Source organism: Odocoileus virginianus, chromosome 2 (assembly GCF_023699985.2).
Source record: "Odocoileus virginianus isolate 20LAN1187 ecotype Illinois chromosome 2, Ovbor_1.2, whole genome shotgun sequence".
Lineage (NCBI taxonomy): Eukaryota > Metazoa > Chordata > Mammalia > Artiodactyla > Cervidae > Odocoileus > Odocoileus virginianus.
Window position 1 is genome coordinate 23284243 of NC_069675.1, and position 21386 is coordinate 23305628.

Below are 21386 nucleotides of genomic sequence, written 5' to 3' on the forward strand. Positions count from 1 at the left end.
GGTGGTCCCTTTGGGGAGCTCCAAGACCCCACCCCAGGAACCTCGATAGATTCTTTGGTCAATTTAGGCAGAAAATGAACCAAGGAGAAGAGACCTTTCCCAGTTTAGGGACAGGAGCAGAACAAGGGGCCACAACTACACAGATTCTGATCTCCAAAGTGGGTTCCACAGCCCCTCTGTCCTCCTGAGGAGAACCATGTGGTGGCCGTAAGTGAGACTCATATTCGCAGGGGAAAGAGCTGTCACTTAGAGAACAGCTCAGAACCAGAAAGAGACAGGGCGCGTGTGGACCCATCTGATGGGGCTCAGTCTACCTGGGGATGAAACAAACCCATCACCCGGCAAAGTTGCCCTCAAGACCTGTGCTGCCTGATCTAGTTTCCTCTAAAGCCCACTTCATTTTTCAGGACTTTCTTAACTGAAACAGATACATTGTTATTCTAGGCTTCCTTCTTTAATGTTTCTAAGGTTGTGCTGTTTTTATAAAACACAGTTCAGCTAATGTCCCTGTGTGCCTGATGCTTTGTGATCAAGTCTCAGAGAGAGACTGTTGTGAGTTTCAAGTAAGATCTGTGATCTTATTTATTTATTTAGTATTTATTTATTTGGCTATGCTGGATCTTAGCTGCAGCAGGTGAGATCTTTGATCAGTGAAGCCTGCAGGATCTTTAGTTGTGGCACGTGAACTTTTAGTTGCAGCATGTGGGACCTAGTTCCCTAATCGGAGATCGAACCCAGGCCCCCTGCATTGGGAGCACAGAGTCTTAGCCACTGGACCACCAGGAAAGTCCCTGAGATCTTATTTTTAAATGACTATTTTCAAACTTATCTGAAAAGATTTTCTAAAATGGCCAAATGAAATATCAGGAATTGTTATGCAAAACCAAGAGAGAAATATTTTAAAAGGAGGTAAGAATCCCTGCCTGCCCATGGTATCCCAAGGGACAAAGCCTGACCCCCCACACGCCTGCATTAGCAGGAAGTCCAGCTCATCTCCTCACCGTTTCCTCATCGTTGCCTTTACTGATCTACAATTCACACATTAAAACAATAACCAACATAGAGCTATGCAACAGAAGGTACTTACCTGGAAATCTGGGGGCAAGGAAAATGGTTTCAATTCACATTCAATCCAGCTCCAAGCTTTCTGGAAAACAAGGTAAAAAGGAAAGCATCATGGGCTATGTGGGTTATTTACCTTCACTAGTAATAGGGTCCAGATTCATCTTTCTGATTTTAAAGATAAAGAAACTTGAGCCCAGAGAACATTAGGAGTTTTACACATTACAGACCTGAGCTGAATCTGAACTTGAACCCCAGTCAATTGAGCCTTTCTGAATTCCTGTGCCATTCTGCACCCTTGGCGTTTCCCTCCACCCCTCAAATACAGTTTTTCCCCAAACCTGGATAGAAGAGTGACACAGTGACCAGGGAAGGCTTTGGCAACAGCAGGATTCCTATGGATAGGTCATCAGGTCATTAAGCTGTATACACATGCTGCAGTCCATGAGGTCACAAAGAGTCAGACGCGACTGAGCAACTGAACTGATGATTATACATGTACCCACGTATTCACATCCTTCAAAGGATGGAGAAAGCTGTGCTCTTCACTATTGAGTTGTGTGAACATGGCACAGAGTGATAGGGAAGGAAACTAATACTCACATCCAGGCCAGCTGAGCTAGGAGCATTTGTATGTATTCATCATTTTTAGTCCACCTGAACAGCTTGCAAGATGAGGGCCTAAACTGAGAGCTAAATAGCCTGGCCAAGGTTGGTTAACTATTAAGAGTTGCAAGATCAAAATATAAAACCTAAGAAGTCTGTGTGACTTTAAAGCACAGGCTCTTCCCACAAAACAATATTGGCTCCAAACCTACACTGTGTCTTTCTTCATTTGCAAAAGCAGGATGTTGCATGAATGTTCATTAAGAAAAGACTGCACATATACCTCTGTGTATAGTACAAAAGAGGGACCTTAAAGAAATACCCCAAAGGGTTAACGATGAGTTTTCTCTGGGGTAGGGTATGAGCATACCTCCAAGAAGGAGCAGGGGAAGAGGGGCATATATCAGTATAAAACTTAATTCTCTTACAGTTAAAATATATTTATATGCCACATAAATTAAATAAAATAAAATAGTGCAATTAAAATAAAAGGGATTGAATTAGATAATTCTTGAAGTCCTTCCTGGTTATGACCACTGTATATTTCTCCTTAAGGAGCTGCAGGTTCAGCAGCCTCCCTGAAAACCTACTTCAGCTAAAAATGCAGACTAGTTTTTACTAACAATGTGGAGCAATTGCGCCACCGAGTGGGCATACTAAAAAATTACAAAGCACCTTTCCTATCCACATGAATTAGTCAGATATTGTGTTCAGTCTTCAGGAAAACAATAGTTCCTTTTTCATTTAGCAATGGTAAGTAAGTTAATTTAATAAATGTAAATTTTTATCTGTGGTAAAATCTCGTTATTATTCCCTCAAACCAACCAACAGTGTGTTCTGTCTTATCTTCATGTTCACATTTTTCACTTTCAGCTTCATAGATTCAGTGTCATAGCCAGAATGAACCTTAGGCACCCAAGGAACCTGCCCACATCATTTTACAGAGGAGGAAATCTGTCTCTGGGTTGTGGCCAGATGCAGGAGACACAAGTTCAATCCCATGGTCAGGAAGATCCCCTGGAGAAGGGAATGGCAACCCACTCCAGTATTCTTGGCTGGAGAATCCCATGGAGAGAGGAGCCTGGTGGACTATAGTCCATAAAGTCTCAAAGAGTCGGACATGACTGAGCACACCCTATACAAGGGATGCAAGGCTTCTAATCATATTCCCCTTAGCATTGAAGTCCTCTATCACTAACTAACGTTGAATTCGTTGTCACATTGGGGTTATTAATCTTTCATATGGTGGGATGTCTGCATCAGTCATAAAGTCTATAAGTGCACAAATAAACTACATCACATCACAAAGGAACCAATTATATTGGAACATGTTTCCATGCATAGATCCCCAAGGCTCCATGAATACCAGGCAAGAACCCATGAAAAAAGGCCCAGGAAATGATTCGCTTCCCAAAGACAGACTGTGATGAACATGCTAACCATTGATAAGCACCCAATTGCCCTTTTCTCCAGTTCTCCTTTTTTGCAAGCAAGTTTTTATCAGCCCTATGCTGTCCCTTAATGCACAGAAGACATCTTCCTCGAGTAAGCCACCTCTTTCCTATTGTTTTCATTCTCTGCTGCAGGACAGGATGTTCACAGAAGGCAGCAGACGTTCTCCTTCCCCGTTTGGCTCCCCAAGCATGTGTTACTAGGGTCATCATGGTGGAATGCACAGAACAGCTGTGAAATGAGATGGCACAGATTTTGAATCCCACTTCTCCCCCTGAGGCATAGGAACAAGGAACAGTGTATCAATATTACAGGAATGGGATAAGTAAAGTGTCTGGCGCTGAGCCCAGCGGATGGATGCTGATTTCCTTCCTCAATACAAGCAGTTGAAACAAATAATGTGCTGATTATTTCCTATTTACCATTCAAATCTACTCTCTACCTTTCTCCATCCGCCTCTTTGCAGCCGGAGGTTAAGTATATGCTGTATCAGTGCATTCCCTTGCCCTTTGGCTGTGGTTAGATCCAGACATTAAGAAGCACCATTTGGGTATTACAAGGAAGGAAGAAAGGAAAATCAGATTTTTAAAATCATCTAGCTACCTACCTACCTTTAAAATCCCTCCCTACCAAGTCAGCTGAGCTGGGTGCGCACAACTAACAAAGGCAACCGTCTCCGTAAAGTCACCTTCTCCAGGCTCCCACAGCCACTGCCTTCCATGCTCTCAGGCCACACCTGGAATGGCGCCTAGGCTCCTTGTCCTGGCACGATGCCCCATCCCTTATTGGTTTCCCTTAACTCTGCCCACACCACTACAAGTAGTGCTTCCACTAAGGTCTTCTCAGTTACCCCATTTGCCAGGCATGTGTTTCCTACTGGAACCCTGAGTGATATAGACAACTGCTGACAAAATGAGGGGGGTAACTAGAGAGTCTGCACAGTGTGCGTCAAGTCACTCAAACTCACACACCCAGATACACACACACACTCTAGGTTGGCATACACACACACCCAGATACACACACACACACACTCCAGGTGGGCATATGTTGTACTGGATGTACCCTGGGTGACACGCCCATCCCCTTCCTTGTCTTGTTAAGAGTGGCCCTTTTCCTGTTATACAGGGTGAAGTAAGTCAGAAAGACAAATACATTAATGCATATATATGGAATCTAGAAAGATAGTAAGGATTTTCAGGGCAGCAAGGAGACAACGACATAAAGAACAGGCTTTTGGACACGGTGGGGGAAGTGAGAGGGTGGGATGATTTGAGAGAGTAACATTGAAGCATATACATTACCATATGTAAAATAGATAGCCAGCAGGCATTTGATATATACAGGGAACCCAAAGCCCAGGGCTCTGTGGCAACCTAGAGGGATGGGGTGGGGAGGGAAGGGGGAGAGGGGTTCAGGACATGGGTGGGGTACATATGTATACCTGTGGCCAGTTCATCTTGATGTATGACAGAAGCCATCACAATATTGTAAAGTAATTATCCTCTAATTAAAAATTTTTTTAAAGAGTGGACTTTTTACATTAAAAAAAATGGTGATCATTTTAAGATGTATAGAAATATCAAAACACTATATTGTGCGCCAAGAACTAATATAGTGTTGTAGGTAGATTATACTTTAAAACAAACTCAGACAAAAAGAGAACAGATTTATGGTTCTAGAGGTAGGGGGTAGGGGGAGGGAGAATAGAATGAAGACGGTCAAAAGTTACAAACTTCCAGTTATAAGATAAATAAGTACTAGAGATATAACATACAACATGATAAATATAATTAACATTGCTGCATGTTATATATGAAAATGGTTAAGTAAATTCTAAGAATGTGCCTCATAAAGAAAAATATTTTTTTCTTTTTCTTTTGTAATTATGAGATGAGGTACATTCACTAAACTGATCATTCACTAAGTGATCATTGCAGTGATCACTTCATAGTGTATGTAAGTCAAATCATTATGCTATACACTTTAAACAGATAAGTGCTGTATGTCAGTTATATCTCAATAAAGCTGAATAATAAAACTGAAAGGGAAAATAATCAAAGAAGGAAGAGTGGTGAAGAAAAGGAATACAAGGAGAAGGGAGGAAGGGAGGGAAGGAGAATAAGACTGAGAAAGAAACAAACAAACCTACAGCTGAGGAATGAAACAAACTTTTTCTTCATGGTAAATCCATGGCTGATTCATGTCAATGTATGACAAAAACCACTACAATATTGTAAAGTAATTAGCCTCCAACTAATAAAAATAAATGAAAAAATAAAATAAAAATAAAATCACAGTAGGTAAAAACCTAGGTGGAAGATATAGAATTAGCAGCTAGATTTCTGCAACTATAGTTTGTTTTATACATTTGACTTCAAAACCATATAAATATTTTATACAATTATAAAACACATTAAAAATTAAAGCAAAGTTAAGATTCCAAAGCAAAATTAACCAAATGGATCTGAGTATGTACCAGGTTGATGACATAACCACACAGAAAGGAAGTGTTTCAAAGAGCTTTAAAATGCAGTCATTTGATAGCTTATCCCTAATACCTTAGGACAGTGGTTCTCAACTCGTAGCAATTTTGACCCCAGAAAACATTTGGCAATGTCTGGAGCATTTCTGATTATCACAAGGGGTGACAGTTGCTACCAACATCTGGTAAATAGAGGCCAGAAATGCTGCTAAGGGCTTCACTGGTGGCTCAGTGGTAAAGAAACCGCCTGCAATGCAGGAGATTTGGGTTCAAACCCTGGGTCAGGAAGATCCCCTGGAGAAGGGAATGGCAACCCATTCCAATATTCTTGCCTGCAAAATCCCATGGACAGAGGAGTCTGGTGCACTGCAGTATATGGGGAAGCAAAAGAATTGGACACCCTTAGCTACTAAACAACAACAATAAAGCTGTTGTTGTTCAACTTCAGTCCTTCCAATGAACATTCAGGGTTGATTTCCTTTAGGACTGACTGATTTGATCTCTTTGCTATCCTTGCCATAGTAATAAATACAGCATGGTATTGAGTAGGGATAGACAAATTGGTAAAATGGAACAGAATAAGGAATACAGAAATAAGCACACACATAAAGCAAATCGATTTCAACAGATGAATTTTACCAAGCCAATTTAGAAGGTGAAGAGGATCTTTTTTTTTTTTTCATGTTGCTAGAACAAATAGATATCCAGATAGAAAAAAATGAACCTCAACTCAATCTCACTCCATACAAAAAAATTAATTCAAAATGGATCAGAGACCCAAAAGCAAAGCACAAAATTTAATAGTTCTAGAAGAAATCAGAAAAATACCTTCATGGTTTCAGGGTTGGCAAAGTCTTCTGGGACCAGACATAAAAATTCATGTTATAAGAGAAAGAAATTGATAAATTAAAACCTCATCAAGACTTTAAAATGTCTGTTCATCAAAAGACACTACTGAGAAAAAGAAGACAAGTCATTGACTGGGAAAAACTATTTTCAGCATACATATGTGATCAAATAACAACAAAAAAAATTTTGTATTTAGCACATGTAAATAATTTCCACAAATCAACAATAAAAAGACAAAGACTCAAAAATGTGCAAAAAACAAGCAGTCATCTTTAAACACACACATACAATACATAAAATGGTACAACTAAAATGATACATCATATGGGCCATGACTTGATAATTGATGAATCTGGGTGATGGGTACATGCATACTGACTGCTCTCCTCCCCGACTTTTGTGGAGGTATGAAATTGTATATCATAAAAACTTGAAAAGAAAAAGAGTGAACATCTGTAACAAAGGAAATAATTTTGATTCTCAGGGAAATGATATCGATTTCCCCAGCCCCAACAATTAATACCAACCAATGGTATTGTTTGATTCATACTCAGGCTGTACATATTTTAAACATATCAATCCTAGGTTCCACTCTGGACCATTAAATCTAAATCTCTAGGAGTAGAACCCAAGCTCAGTGTTTTTTTAAACTTCCCTGGAGAGTTTAAAGTTCAACCATAGTTGAGAAGCACAGATGAATACTATCTTAATTCCTGGTCACTTTTCATGTACTCTTTGGATGTCATAACAGTTAGGGACTTGACAAGAAGCAGAATTTACCTGACATGGGAGTATTTGTAGAAACCTGGGCAGGATTAAGAGAAGAAATGCACCCAGCAGAAAGCCATCGCATGAATTAATCCCTGGAACTGAAGGGATCAGCAGTAGGACAGTGTTTCCAGAGTGCTGTGAAGGCCAGAGTGTGGGAAGGCACAGTCCTGGACTAGACCAGCTGCCAAGGCCCCGGAGAGCACAAATAAGGGCCCTCCCTCCCTCCTGCTCCCTTCTTCCAGACACAGAGCAGGACAGAGCTGGAAAAGCATTTTGAAGAAGATGGTGTTAGGCACATGTGCCAGCTACACAGATGCCAACAGTTCCAATTCCGGCCACCAGTCTGGCCTGCCCACTGATGCGTGGCTTCCCCTTCTTGTCTGACGGTGACTGGGGAAATAATTGGATCACTTTCCTGAACCCACCAATGGAGTAGGAAATGGCAACCCACTCCAGTATTCTTGCCTGGAAAACTGCATGGCCAGAGGAGCCTTGAGGGCTACAGACCACGGGGTCACAAAGAGTGGGCTACAACTGAGCATACAGCAATGCATAAAAGGCCAGAGGCCAGTCTGGGAGGATCAAGGCAAGGCTTTCAGCTGTGCGGAAATCATACATCAGTCTCAGACAAAGAATTTAAGTCACCAATCTATAAAAACCATGGAGTCACACGGTATCTCAGTAGCAGAGAACTAACCTCTTGATTTCCCTTTCCTGGCCACTCTTTCTTTAAAGAAAGGAGGAATGAAAGGGGCGAAGGCGGGGAGAGAGAGACTGGAAAGTATTGTTTTCAATGACTGTATCTGAAAATGCTACATGAAATTACATTATTTGATGTAGGAAGGGCTAGGTAAGTCATCCAGCCCATACTCCTCACTGTACAACTAAGGGAACGAGACCAGAGAAGTGAAGTAATTTACCTAAAGTCTCTATCTGGTTAGGAACAGAGTCCAAATATTGTGGGTGTCCACCCAACTCACAACACCACAGGGCTTCTCAAGAGCTTCTCCTCTTTGCCAACCAAAACTGGATCAACTAGACCCCCAGAGAAGAAAGATGTAAACACCTGCCACTTAACATTTTACTTTTATTTCTATTCAGATGTGATTGCCTGGATCTATTTCATGGTTATTACTCAGTCCATTTCAGTGGGCAGAGTTTTTAAAGCTGAAAAAGGTAATAAACGCCAACAAGCTCCCAGCTGGCTTCCTGGAAGGCAGGGGCTGAGTGGGCCACCTCAGACGGTGCCAAGTTGTCCCAGGGAGGCGAGCATGAGCAGGAAGCAGACTTCATCAACTTCCTGATAAAAAATAAAAAAAAAAAAAAAACTAGGCAGCTCCCAAAATGACTGTTTCTGGCATTGACTGACTCAGCCTGCAGGCCTGGGAGCTGGCATCCCAGAAGCTGGCTTGGTAGCTACAGAGGGTGGAGCTTAGGCAAGATGAGACAGGAATCTTCCCTGGTGAGATAGGAGTCTCTCTCCTCTGTTGTGCGGGAGAGACAGGTGGTGGGAAACATTAAGGTGGCAGGTCCCAGGGAGGACAAGGAAGCAGCATGTTCTCAGCCCCAGACAGGAGGCAATAGGACAATGGTTGTGCATGTGGGCTAAGTTGCTCCAGTTATATCCGACTCTTTGCAACCCTATGGACTGTAGCCCGCCAGGGTCCTCTGACCATGGGATTCTCTAGGCAAGAATACTGGAGTAAGTTGGCATCCCCTCCTCCAGGGGATCTTCCTGACCCAGGGCTCAAACCCAGGTCTCCCGCATTGCAGGCAGAATCTATATGGTCTTGAGCCTGGTGTTGAGCCTGGGAAGCCTGGTGTTGAGAGCAGCTCTTCTAAAACAAGATTAGCTCTCCTGAGTCTAGGATCCTTAAACAGAAGTCCAACCGAGGATGAGAGGAAAGACCAATGATGCCCAGGGTTCCTTCCAGCTCAGAGAACCGCATCCTAGAAAGAGCCAGCAGAGCTCCCTTCATCCCACACCCCAGGGTCCTCAGCCACAGCCCTGTCAGTTCCTTCATAGAACATCACCATCTGGAATTACAGACCTAACTGTTCACTTGGTTGTTACCTGTCTCCCCCACGTGACCATGTTCCTCTAGGCCAGGGATTGTTGTACTCAGTTCCCCATGCTGTACCCTACACTTCGTAGGTGCACAAAAAAATATCTGATGGAAGGGTTAAATAAAGGGATGACTGTGAAACATCCTTACTCCTGAAGAAGGGAAAACCACTTGCAGAAAGAAACAAGCTCTGGCATTTGTAAGTAGGATCAATTACAGTGTGTTCCTGTATCTCCCCACTTGCCTGGCCAGCAGGAACCCACTCTGCCCTGTAAGATGATAAAATGTGTATAGACCTTTGTGGATGCTGAAGCACTTTCATAGCATGGCTTACCCAAAATTACTGCACTAATAAGCAGGAAACACTTATTCTACCTCCAGATTCAGTTCTTCCCTCCCCCCCAGCAAGATCAGAGTCCTAGTTCTGAGCATACACCAGGGACGGGCTCTATTGCTCCATTTTCAAAGAAGAAAAACAGGAGCCCTGAGAAAATACTGGCTTTGCTAGTTGAAGTTAGGCCTCTAGCAAGAGCCAGAACTCCTCAAAGGATTTGAAAGGAGGAAAAAAGGAAATTGGGGCTTAAAGGGACATGTACTCTTTCCCGCTGGTAGAGGAGAAGCAGAGAGGATAAAAAGAAACAAAGGGGAGTGTTTCTGGCCCAGTGATTAAACAGTGAGAAAACTAAGTGGCCGCTAATCCTCCATTTTGCCCCAGATAAAGAAAGTGCAGTAATCACTAGGAAAGGGCGGGTTACCCCACCGGGAACTCATGTTTCCACCACGTTGCTTTGTGTGCATTAAATCCCAGTCTTTTGAAGGGCAAAGTGCATGACATATGTTAAAACTACTGTCGTTATTAATAATGCCCACCCTTTAGATTTGCATAGCTCCCTTCCTCCTAAGAGCTTAAAGCCTTTCACACATATTATCTAATTCTCTCTCAGAATTTTTAGTAGAAAAACATTCCCAGGTCACTATGTAAATATACGTAAAAGTTCTTTAAGACATTGGAACACATTTCAGTCTTATTTATACCCTTCTTCCCCCTGTGCCCGCTTTAGCACATTTCCATTTTGACTATGTATCTCTAAAACACCAATTGTCAAGACAGAAACTTAAAAGAGCAACTGTAAACCTCCCATCTCTGGCCAAACTTACTTCCTTTCCATACCTCCCTCACAAGGAGTGTAGAAGAAGCTTCTCTCACTTTCAAAATAGCCCAGGACTGCTAGGGAGGAATGAGAGAGGGAAGGAGTGGGAGTTTGGAATTAGCAGATGCAAACTACTATACATACAATGGATAAACAAAGAAGTCCTACTGTATAGCACAGGGAACTGTATTCAGTATCCTAAGATAAACCATAGCGGAAAAGAATATTGAAAAGAATGTATACATGTAACTGAGTCACTTTGCTATATAGTAGAAATGAACACAATACCGTAAATCAGCTAGACTTCAATAAAACAATTTTTGAGCAAGTAGCACAGGGCTCACTTCCCACCCTCACCCCATCCTCCCTTTGATTCTCTGTCTGCCCCTGATGTTAACTAAGAGGTAGAAACAATAGTCACACTGAGTGTCTGCTCTGTACAAGCCACGTGCTAATTGCTTTACAAACTCTCACTGATTTAATCTTTGGGACAGAGACATCTAGCCATCTCCCAGTAGCCACAGTAGTAGAAATTTTAGTCTCCCCTGCAGCTAGGTGTGGCCATGTGACTATTTTCTGGTCAATAATTAAAAGTATCTGTGGAGAATTCCAAGCACACAGCATTATCTTTAAACATGTCTTTCCTCTCCCCTGACTTCACTGATTTTTACAGCCTGAGGACTCAAAACATAACTGATTGAAAACCTCTGCTTTGACTTTTTCCTAATTATGGTTCAAATCGCTCACTGTTCCTTAGTCCAAAGATGAAACAATGTATGGGTTATATATCGCAGATATGGAGACGACCTGGCTCCTTGTTGATATTTCTGAGCCACTGAGTCACTCAAGTCTGAAGCTTGTCCTTCTTACGGATTCACTGTTATGTTCTACAATAAATGTTCAATTGGTTCGAGCAAGGTTGAATCAGAATTTTCGCTATTTGCAACCAAAATCCTTCTAATGAGCAGTTTGTTTTCCATCCTGTCAGAGGATGAAATGATTCAAGTTAGGATGGGAGTGGCTAGTGGGGAAATGAGAGTTACTACTACCAGCCCTAATTCAGTACTTTGAAACTCACCAGTGCTCATCGACACTCAGCACTGATGCAGCCCATGGACAGTGTCCCTGACCACCTGCTGCTTATCCAGATGGCTTCCTGGTAACTCTGAGTCTGAATATAAGTTCTCTGACTCGTGTCATCCAATCACAGGGGCTAGGGATAGCCTACACTGGTTTTAATTAGACAATCAGAGATTGAGAGGAAACTCTTGGTCAGGTTGGAAAATCTTTCCAGCAACTTGGCTGAGCAGAAAAGAAGCTTGTGAATGAGTGAGTGAGATGAGGCAGACCAAGTCCCCACCCCACGCACCTCCATTGCGTGGACTGGTGTTGCAAGGAGGGGTAGGGTGGGGGGTTGTGATTCTCCATTTTATAGGTGCAGGAATGTCTGAGAACAAGTACAGGTGGGAAGAAAATATAATGGAAGGAAAGGAGCTGGGGTGGGGAGACGATTGGAGAAAAGAGGAGGAAACCCAAGAACTAAAGGACCTGTCACACCCTGGGGGCTGTGAATAGCCTGAAGGATTTGGGACCCCCCTTGGGAGAAAACTATCCTCAGCAAAGTGGCAGAAAAACCAGGTCCGGGGGTTGATCGTTTATTCAGACACTTGCAACAGTGGCAGTATGGAGGCACTTCTGTAGGCAGTTTGCAGGCTGCAGGGCACTGCTTGAAAGTTAAGGAAGGGAAAAAGAGAGAAAAACAGAGAGTGAGGAGAGAGAGAGGAGCCCTCATTTCTCAGAATATATGAATCACTCTCTGAAGACTCCTAGAAAAATCTGGGAGACAGTCAAGGGACTAACTTCTTGCAGTCATGATGTTTGAGCTCAAAGCTATCCATTTTTCAGGCATTGATGACTATGTGGTCATATGTTGCTTTGCAGGCTGCTAAATCCTGAGACACCAGGATTACAGTAGTGTTCCTAGTATGACCAACTCATTCCAATTTGCTTGGGACTTTCCTGACTTTAGCAGTGAAAGCATCATGTTCTAGAAAGCCCCTCAGTCCCACGCAGACCAAAACCTCTCCGAAGCACCCTCTATGCACTCAAACCTTTGACTGAACATGTCCCACACTGGTCATTTTCTTAGTCTACCTCAAAATGATTCAACTAGACCCAGCAAAAACAAAAGTTGATGGCTTTCACTGCCCTAGGCCTCACTTGGGCTCCTGAAGTTGTGTTACTGGCCTAGGTTAAAAATCAAGGAGCATCCCAAGAGGAACAAAGCTTGGCCTAAAGAGGTAAAGGGAACAATGAGTAATATCAAAGAGATGGCAAAAATCTCCAGTGTACTAAGTACCACATACCAGATGTCAAGCCCTGCTTATTTTGGGAAGTTGCCAACCACCTCATGGGCAAAAGAAAGGCTAGTTCAGATGCTTCTTAAAAATAAATTTGTCAGGGAACAATTAAAAGCCTTGAATGAACAATTAGCCCAACTGGCAAAGACTTACAAATCCTACCTCGATCAAAACAGTTTATTGAAATTATTAGCCTTTAGAGGGGAATTAGTCTTTTTGAAATTAGTGAGTGTGCAATTAAGGTGATGAAGAGCTATGTGGAAAAGGTCAATAAAGCATTTATTCAGAAAGAAGAAGGCCAAACTCTTTATTCAAAGCCACAGTAATTAAATCAACAATGTATGTAGCCAACATGGACATCCTTGAACTGTTATGTTGAATACAATGGGGTACACTCTGCTCTCAGTTATCGTGAACCAGACAGGTAATCTACAAAACCAAGCCAGGGAAAAGAGGACAATGGAAGTATATGTAATCCAAATAATCTGCTATGGTCACCCAAATTCATACCTTGGATGAGCATGAAAATGGAGATCCCCAGATGCTGTCAAGCGTGTTCTATATAGACATCATTGACTCTGAATTAAAGACACCTTTCCTTTCATGTTCATTGTAGAATCGATGTTCTACATTTTAACTGCACTATTTTGAATTTTCCAATAATTTAGACCAATGGTCCTCAAACAGAAACAAATTTGTCCCCAAAGGGTATTTAGCAATGCTTGCAGACATTCTTACTTGTCACTCCCGGGATGGGGGGAGGGGTGGGCAGGAGAGGTTGATACTGAAATCTACTAGGTAGAGGACACTATGGACAATGCATTGTAGGACGCTCTGCATTGTACAGGGCAGCCCCCATGATAAAGAATCACCCAACCCAAAATGTCAATCATGCCACTGTTGAGAGTCTTTGATTCAAATATACTCTAATTTAAGGTTTGATTTTGCTGTAAATATAAAAAGAAAGGCTTTCTTGGCAAATTAATGGCACTAACCTGATAACTGAAAATATTACTTTGAGTAACAAAATAACAATATTTGAGACACTTCCTTGCATGTCAACATTGAGCCTAACAATGACAATTCTCTGGTCTTTTCCTTAAAGCCAATGTGTCAGGATTTCTCATTCATAGTCTTCAGTTCAGTTCAGTTCAGTTGTTCAGTCATGTCCAACTCTTTGTGACCCCATGAACTGCCTCATGCCAGGCCTCCGTGTCCATCACCAACTCCCCGAGTTTACTCAAACTCATGTCCACTGAGTCAGTGATGCCATCCTACCATCTCATCCTCTGTCGTCCCCTTCTCTTCCCACCTTCAATCTTTCCCAGCATCAGGGTCTTTTCAAATGAGTCAGCTCTTCGCATCAGGTGGCCAAAGTACTGGAGTTTCAGCTTCAACATCAGTCCTTCCAATGAATAGTCAGGACTGACTATGGAATTCCTTTAGGATGGACTGGTTGGATCTCTTTGCAGTCCAAGAGACTCTCAAGAGTCTTCTCTAACATCACAATTCAAAAGCATCAATTCTTCAGCACTCAGCTTTCTTTATAGTCCAACTCTCACATCTATACATGACTACTGGAAAAACCATAGCTTTGACTAGACAGATCTTTGTTGGCAAAGTAACATCTATGCTTTTTAATATGCTGTCTAGGTTGATAGTCTTAATCATTATTAGTTCTTCAAAGTATAAACACTGTACATCCATTCATATCTTCCATACTTCAAACATTTTTAGTTATTAACACAATTTCTATAAATATGTCCTGGAGATAAAATACTCATGGTGACTATAGTGAACAAGTCTGTACTGTATAATTGAAATTTACTAAGAGTGTAGATGGCAAAAGTTCTCGCCACAAGAAATATGTATTTTGAATATATACATATATTAAATAATTATGTTGTATGCCTAAAACTAATACAATGTTATATATCAATTATATCTTGATAATAAATAAATAGATAAATAGACTGGGTTTCTCTATTATTTAGTCATTAAGTCATGTCCAACTCTTTGCAACCCAATGGTTTGTAGCCTGCCAGACTTCTTTGTCCATGGGATTTTCCAGGCAAGAATACTAGAGTGGGTTTCCATTTCCTCCTCCAGAGTTTCTCTATAGCACTGAGCCAATTATTCAAAAGAAGTGAGTTCACTTATTGAAATATATTTCAATGCATATATGATAACTACATATACATATATGACACCTACATATAATTATCCTAAAATGAACTAATATACTCATTTTTTATTCTTAAACAAACTTCTCTTTAATGAGAATTCAACTAAAAGAGATCATACCATTTTTATGTTTCTTTATCTAGCTAATCATCCAGAGTTTTTTAAAAGAAATAGCAAAACACCACTTTGCCTCTTTGCCCAAAGAGACAGGAGCTAAATTTTTAGCTGGAGTTTATATTTCTGTTCCCAAGCATTCAATATTTATTACCTTGGAGACTTCTTAGTCAACAGGGCACATATTAAACCAGTTACTGTAAGTATGTTTAGATTATATATGTTAATTTACATTTGACGAACTTGTCTCTCTGGCGCCTGCTGAGACACTAGCTAAGTGCGTAGCCTGGTTGTATTTATCCAAACTCCATAAACAGAAAGCCAAATCCCCACACAGCATATAAAAACATGAATTACATGATCCAGTGAGAAATCCTGAGGGAAATGGCAGCTTCCGAGAAAAAAATTATTTCAGGTTTAGTCACTATCTTTGATGAGTTACATGTTTTTCACCTTGTCTTTCTCCTGAAGGGTGAAGAAACACCCTTTGAAAAAACATAGTAAGCAAAAATATAGGTAAATACAACCTCTTTCCTTCTACTTTTGAGTTTTCTAAGTTCTATTTGATGGTTGAAGCACAAATTATAATACTGTCTGATATGGTTCTAAATGCATACAGAGGAAATACTTAAGACATCTTTATTCTAAATAGGGCTTCCCTGCTGGCTTAGACAGCAAAGAATCCCCCTGCAATGCAGGAGACCCGGGTTCAATCTCTGGGTCAGGAAGATCCCCTGGAGAAGGAAATGGCTACCCACTCCAGTATTCTTTTTTTTTTTTTTTTCATTTTTTTTTTATTAGTTGGAGGCTAATTATTTTACAATATTGTAGTGGTTTTTGTCATACAAAAACATGACATGAATCAGCCATGGATTTACATGTACTCTTGCCTGGAGAATTCCATGGACAGAGGAGTCCGACAGGCTACAGTCCATGGGGTTGCAAAGGGTCAGACGTGACTAAGTGACTAACCTGCAACTTTCATTTCATTATAAATAGGAGGAGAAGGGGTGTAAAGGAAGGGGCATAAAGGTGTGCTTTTATACCTCATGTGAAACTGGCAAAATGATGACACCAGCAGACTATGATGTGTGTGTGTGTGTGTGTGTGTGTGTGTGTGTGTGACATCATACCTAAACAACACTAAAAACACTCTACAGAGAGGAACACTTAAGGACACTAAATCAAAATGGAATTCTACAAAATGTTCAAATAACCCACAGGAAGGCAGGACAAAATAACAAAGAAACAAAAAATTTTAAACACAGAGGAAGAACAGAAAGCAAAAGAAAAAATGACAGGTTTAAACTTAGCATTATAATAATTACATTAAATATAAACAGTATGATTGAAAGTAAAAGGCTGAAAGTCAAAGGATGGGAAAAATACATCACGAATGTAGTGGGAATTTCTAATAATGCACTTTCACAGCCTTGAGAAATTTCATAGAAATAGCACCTAGAAAAACAGCATATATCAGGAAACTGTGTTGATGACTACTTTCATGTTTTTCTTACAATAATAGCCTTCTTACAGACCCCAACACCAGTGCTCGCTTCGAGAGCACATATACTACAGACCCCAATGCCAGACCCAGAAGGGAGTATGACTGGGATCATGAAAGCATGGACCTTGGAACACCGAGTTGGCATTAGGTATGAACACTGCCTACACACCTGCTGATTGTTCCCAAGACTATCCCAGAAGGGAATGGCCTGGGGTAAAAACAAGGAGATCTGGACTATGTCAATGTAGTGTCTTGGATCAAAGAAAGCTTTGTAGTCTGCAATTAGGAATAAAAGCTGGACTCAGAGTGGACTCTGCACCTCAGCCCAATAGAAGCTGCAGGTCCCCTGACCCACTGCACCAGATTTCGTGTTCTGTTTTCATTCTCATCACTTGTTCCTGGACCTTTAAGGCAACACATGCAAGATACTAATCAAAAGAAAGATGAAGTGGCTGTTTTGATATCAGATAAAGCTGATTTCAAAGCAAAAAAAATTACCAAAGTCAGACAGGGACATTATGCAATGTTTAAAAGGATCAATCAACCAATAAAACATAGCAATCCTAAATGTAAACATACCAAACAACACAGCTGCCAAATATGTAAAACAAAAACTGATTGACTTTGTGCAAAAACAGACAATACCTCAAGTATATCTAGAGACTTCTACACCACTCAATCAACAATTGCTAGTACATCTAGACAAAAAATCAGCAAGGATAAATAAGAACTCAACATTACCAGTAACCAACAATATAATCAACATTTATAGAACACTCTACCCAACAGCAGCAGAATACACATCCTTTTCAAGTGTCCACAGAACATATGCCAAAATAGACCTTATCCTGGCTCATAAAATGAACCTCAACAAATTTAAAAGAATTAAAATGATATAGACTGTGTTCTGTGACCCAAATAGAATTAAACTAGAAATCAATAACCAATATAACAGGAAAATCTCAAAACACTTGGAAACTAAACAACACACTGGTAAATAATTTATAGGTCAAAGAGGAACCTCATGGAAAATGAAAAACTATATTTGAGCAGAAATGAAAATACGATATGACAAAATTTGTGGGACAGAACAAAAGCAGAATTTGATAGTACCAAGGAAGACACACAGACGGCAAATAAGCACACAAAAAGATTTTCACATCACTAACCACTAAGGAAATGTAAATTAACACTACAGTTAGATATCTTTACACACCTATCAGAATGACTAAAATAAGAAATAGTAAAAACATCTAATGCTGACAAGACGGTAGAGAAACTGAATCATTCATACACTGCTACTGAAAAAGTAAAATGATATAGACTCTGGAAAACATTTTCTCAAAAAAACTAAACATGCAACTACCATTCAATCTAGAAAAATTCTTTGTGGATCATCAAATGCATGTGAGATGCTCAAAATTCCTGAATCTTTCCAGCCCACCAAAGACCACCATTTCCCCATTATTACAACTAAAATGTGTCCTGCTCACTCCAAAATTACTCCCAATGGACAAGATCAGCCACACTGAAAACCACTGCCTTAAACACTGACAATAATTCTACATGGCTGGTAGGAAAAGTCTACTTTAGAAGTGAGAAGCTCAATGTGAAGGGTTTCAGTGAGGTTAAGGAACCCAAACAAAATCATACAAGTAATTCCTATATAACTGTTTTCTACCACTTCATATTGCCTCACACAATCATCTAACGCCATTATATTTCTAATTATCTACAGTTTTCAAAGAGCTTTTAAAAGTATTGTCTTAATGGATCTTTAAGATGTTCTGGCTAAAGCTAAATGGTAGAAGGTTAGGAGAGTGTCAGCGGTTGCAGTCTACTTTAGCCCATATGATTGACATCCTAGCAGGTGTTAAACTAAGCTGGCAGCCAACGGAGGGCCAGCCAGCCTGGAAGGCCATATATTAACTGCCATAATCCCGGGATTTGCCAAGACCCTTAACTTTTTTCACTTAGAACTAAGGGGTTATTGCTTACAGAGTTCTCCCACCTCATTTTCTTAATCAGGAGAATCTGCTTCAACAGCAAAAGCAACAAAAGATAAGCATCATAAGAAAGCTCATTGATAGCATCTCTGACAATATTTCATGAAGTGCATGAAAAGAAATAAGGAGGTATGTTCTTTAACGTTAACCCACAAGTAGAAGACTACCAAAGACTACCACTCTCACTTGCATTTCACAACTTCTGGCTCCCACATCTGCAAAATGCTCACATCTGTATTCATATCTGCCTCCTTCATACTCACTGTACAAAGGTTTGCCTTGCTTTAGACCAGACCCACCCCTTGGCTTCTGGATACCACCCAGCTTCACTTCATTTTATTGATTATCCCATCTCTTTCCTACATCTTCAAACTTTCTCATCTACCGGCTGCTTCCCATTAAGAGGTAAAATATGCTCCTTTAGCCCTGTGGCCTCTTCAGATATAGTCCTTCTCCTCCTGAGGAGTGTGCTTACACTCCCTGCCTCCATTTCCTCTCCTTCTTACCACTCATCCCAAAAGAATCTGGCATCTGGCCCATCAGTGCACTTTTAACTGCTCTTACCAGAGATGCCGATGTCTACGACTGTACTGACGCTTACCGGCACTCTCCACTCCTTATTTTAGTTGAGCCATCCTTATCATTTGATACTGTTAACCGCTCCCTTACTGAACACTTTCCCATAGCCCAGGCTCCCGTGGTTTTCCTCCTACCCTCTAATCACAGGACCTTCCTCTTCTTCTGCCTGTCACCCAAATGTTCATTCCGTAGACTCACTTCTCTTTTCCCCTTCATACACTCTCCCATTATTTTAGTTACCATTTATCTCACCTGCCCACATCACTCTCTCCCCTTATTTCAGTTACCATTTATATCACTTGCCCACACCACTTTCTCCCATTATTTCAGTTACCATCTATATCACCTGCCCACACCACTCTCTCAAGCTCCAAACCCATGAACCCACCTCCTACTCAACAATCCCACTTGTCCCACTAGGACCCAAATTCAGCAAGTCCAAAACTGAACTGTTATCCTCCTGCCTCGGACTTGAATATGTATATGACACTTTCATAGACCAGCCACCCTTGGCTATTCTCCTTCCCCACATCCACATTGAATTTCTCACCACATCTATTTCACCTTCTCAAAGTCCTTCAAACTATCTTCATTTCCAGTGACACTGCCTTGGTCCAGACCCCCAACATTTATCAACTGGAAATCTGCAGTTGTTTCCTAACTGGTTTCTCTGCCCCTAACTGTGCCCCTTCCAATCCAGTCTTTCAAGACTTGAGTCTTATTGAGATCTTCTAAAATGGGACTCTCACCACACCATTTTCTATCTTAAAACCCTTCAGTAATTGTTCAGCATCTTTCAAATGAAGTCTAACATTACCATGGCCTCTGATGGGGCCCAATCTATCTCTCCAGCCTAACCTCCTTCTCCCTTCCCTATGTCACACCCAACAGCTACTTCCTCCTGATGACCAGGAGGTTATCTTTTGCTCTTAGGACTTCAGACAAGAACTCACTGTACGGAACCCCCATCTCTCAACTCCTCCCTCAACTGGCAACCTTCTTCTCATTCATCAGAGCTCAGATAATGCTACTTCCTGAACTTCATTTGATGAGGCTTGAATGCCCCTGCTTTGTTCTCCCAGTATCATAAACCTTCTGTATCATGACACTTTGCACATCTTTTCATAACTGCTCACTTATTAATAATTATCTATTTTCCCCCATTAAACTGTAAATCACTTGAGGATACTTACTTTTATATCCATAATATTAGCAAAGTGTCTAGATCACACAATCAATGTAGTTTTTTACAGTATATTAAAGGAGTAAAGTATCAAGAAACTCAAGCCTGTATGCACACTCTCCTGGGACATAGTAGTCCCCTGCTTCATCTTCTGGCTCACGCAACCTTATGGTGAACCCGATGCACACCATCGTTTATGTTCCCAACCTCTGCTCATAGTCACAGCGCTCTCTGTTCACAGCGTTTCAGCTTTGAGAAAACACTACTCATATTGCATGATCAGCATCAGGAAGGACCTCTGGATATCATGATTTCAGAAGCCATAAGAGAAGTCATTCCCTGTCCTGCCACAGAAAAATAATAATACTTCTCCTTGGGTCATTCTCAAAACTCCTTTATCTGGGGATCAAAGTTATTGTTTCTCAACAAGAAGCAAGTAAAAATGTTTTTTAAATTTATATTACAGAAATAAAAATTAAAGACTCTAAGTTCTTTAATGAACCACTGACTAAAATTAAACCTTAGGTACAACTTGGTGACTATAATTAACAATACCGTATTATGTACTTGAACGTTGCTAAAAGAGTAGATCTTAAACGTTCTCACCACAGAAAAAGGTAATTATTTGAGGTGATGAAGGGGTTTTACTAACCTTTATTGTGGTAATCATTTATAATATATATATATATATATATATATATATATCAAATATATGTTGCAAACCGTAAGCTTACACAAAATTATATGTTAACTATATCTCGACAAGCTGGGGAGAAAATAAAAATAAAATGTTTTCTAAAGGCCACAAATTTTTTAATAGAAGAACTTTGGGAGATTAAGAAGTTGACATGAGACTTTGAGAATACTCTGTACACAGCTAATAATTACACTTTGTTATATAGATAAGGAAAGAACTGGAAAATATTTACCAGTCACTTAACTTGAAGCCACTAAGAATACAAACATCAGCTAGATTGGAGGGAGAGGATGCTTTTTTGTCAGATTTATACT

At 40.7% G+C, this 21386-nt stretch overlaps 1 long non-coding RNA gene across 3 annotated transcripts in view; it reads right to left on the bottom strand.

Moving 5' to 3' along the window:
- The window catches only part of LOC139037084 (uncharacterized), a 486748-nt gene that overhangs the window by 446675 nt on the left and 18687 nt on the right, over positions 1-21386 (bottom strand). For all 3 annotated transcript variants that reach the window (XR_011489880.1, XR_011489883.1, XR_011489881.1), the window contains exon 2: positions 1088-1147. This is a non-coding gene — a long non-coding RNA (uncharacterized lncRNA). The remainder of the gene's footprint in view (positions 1-1087; positions 1148-21386) is intronic.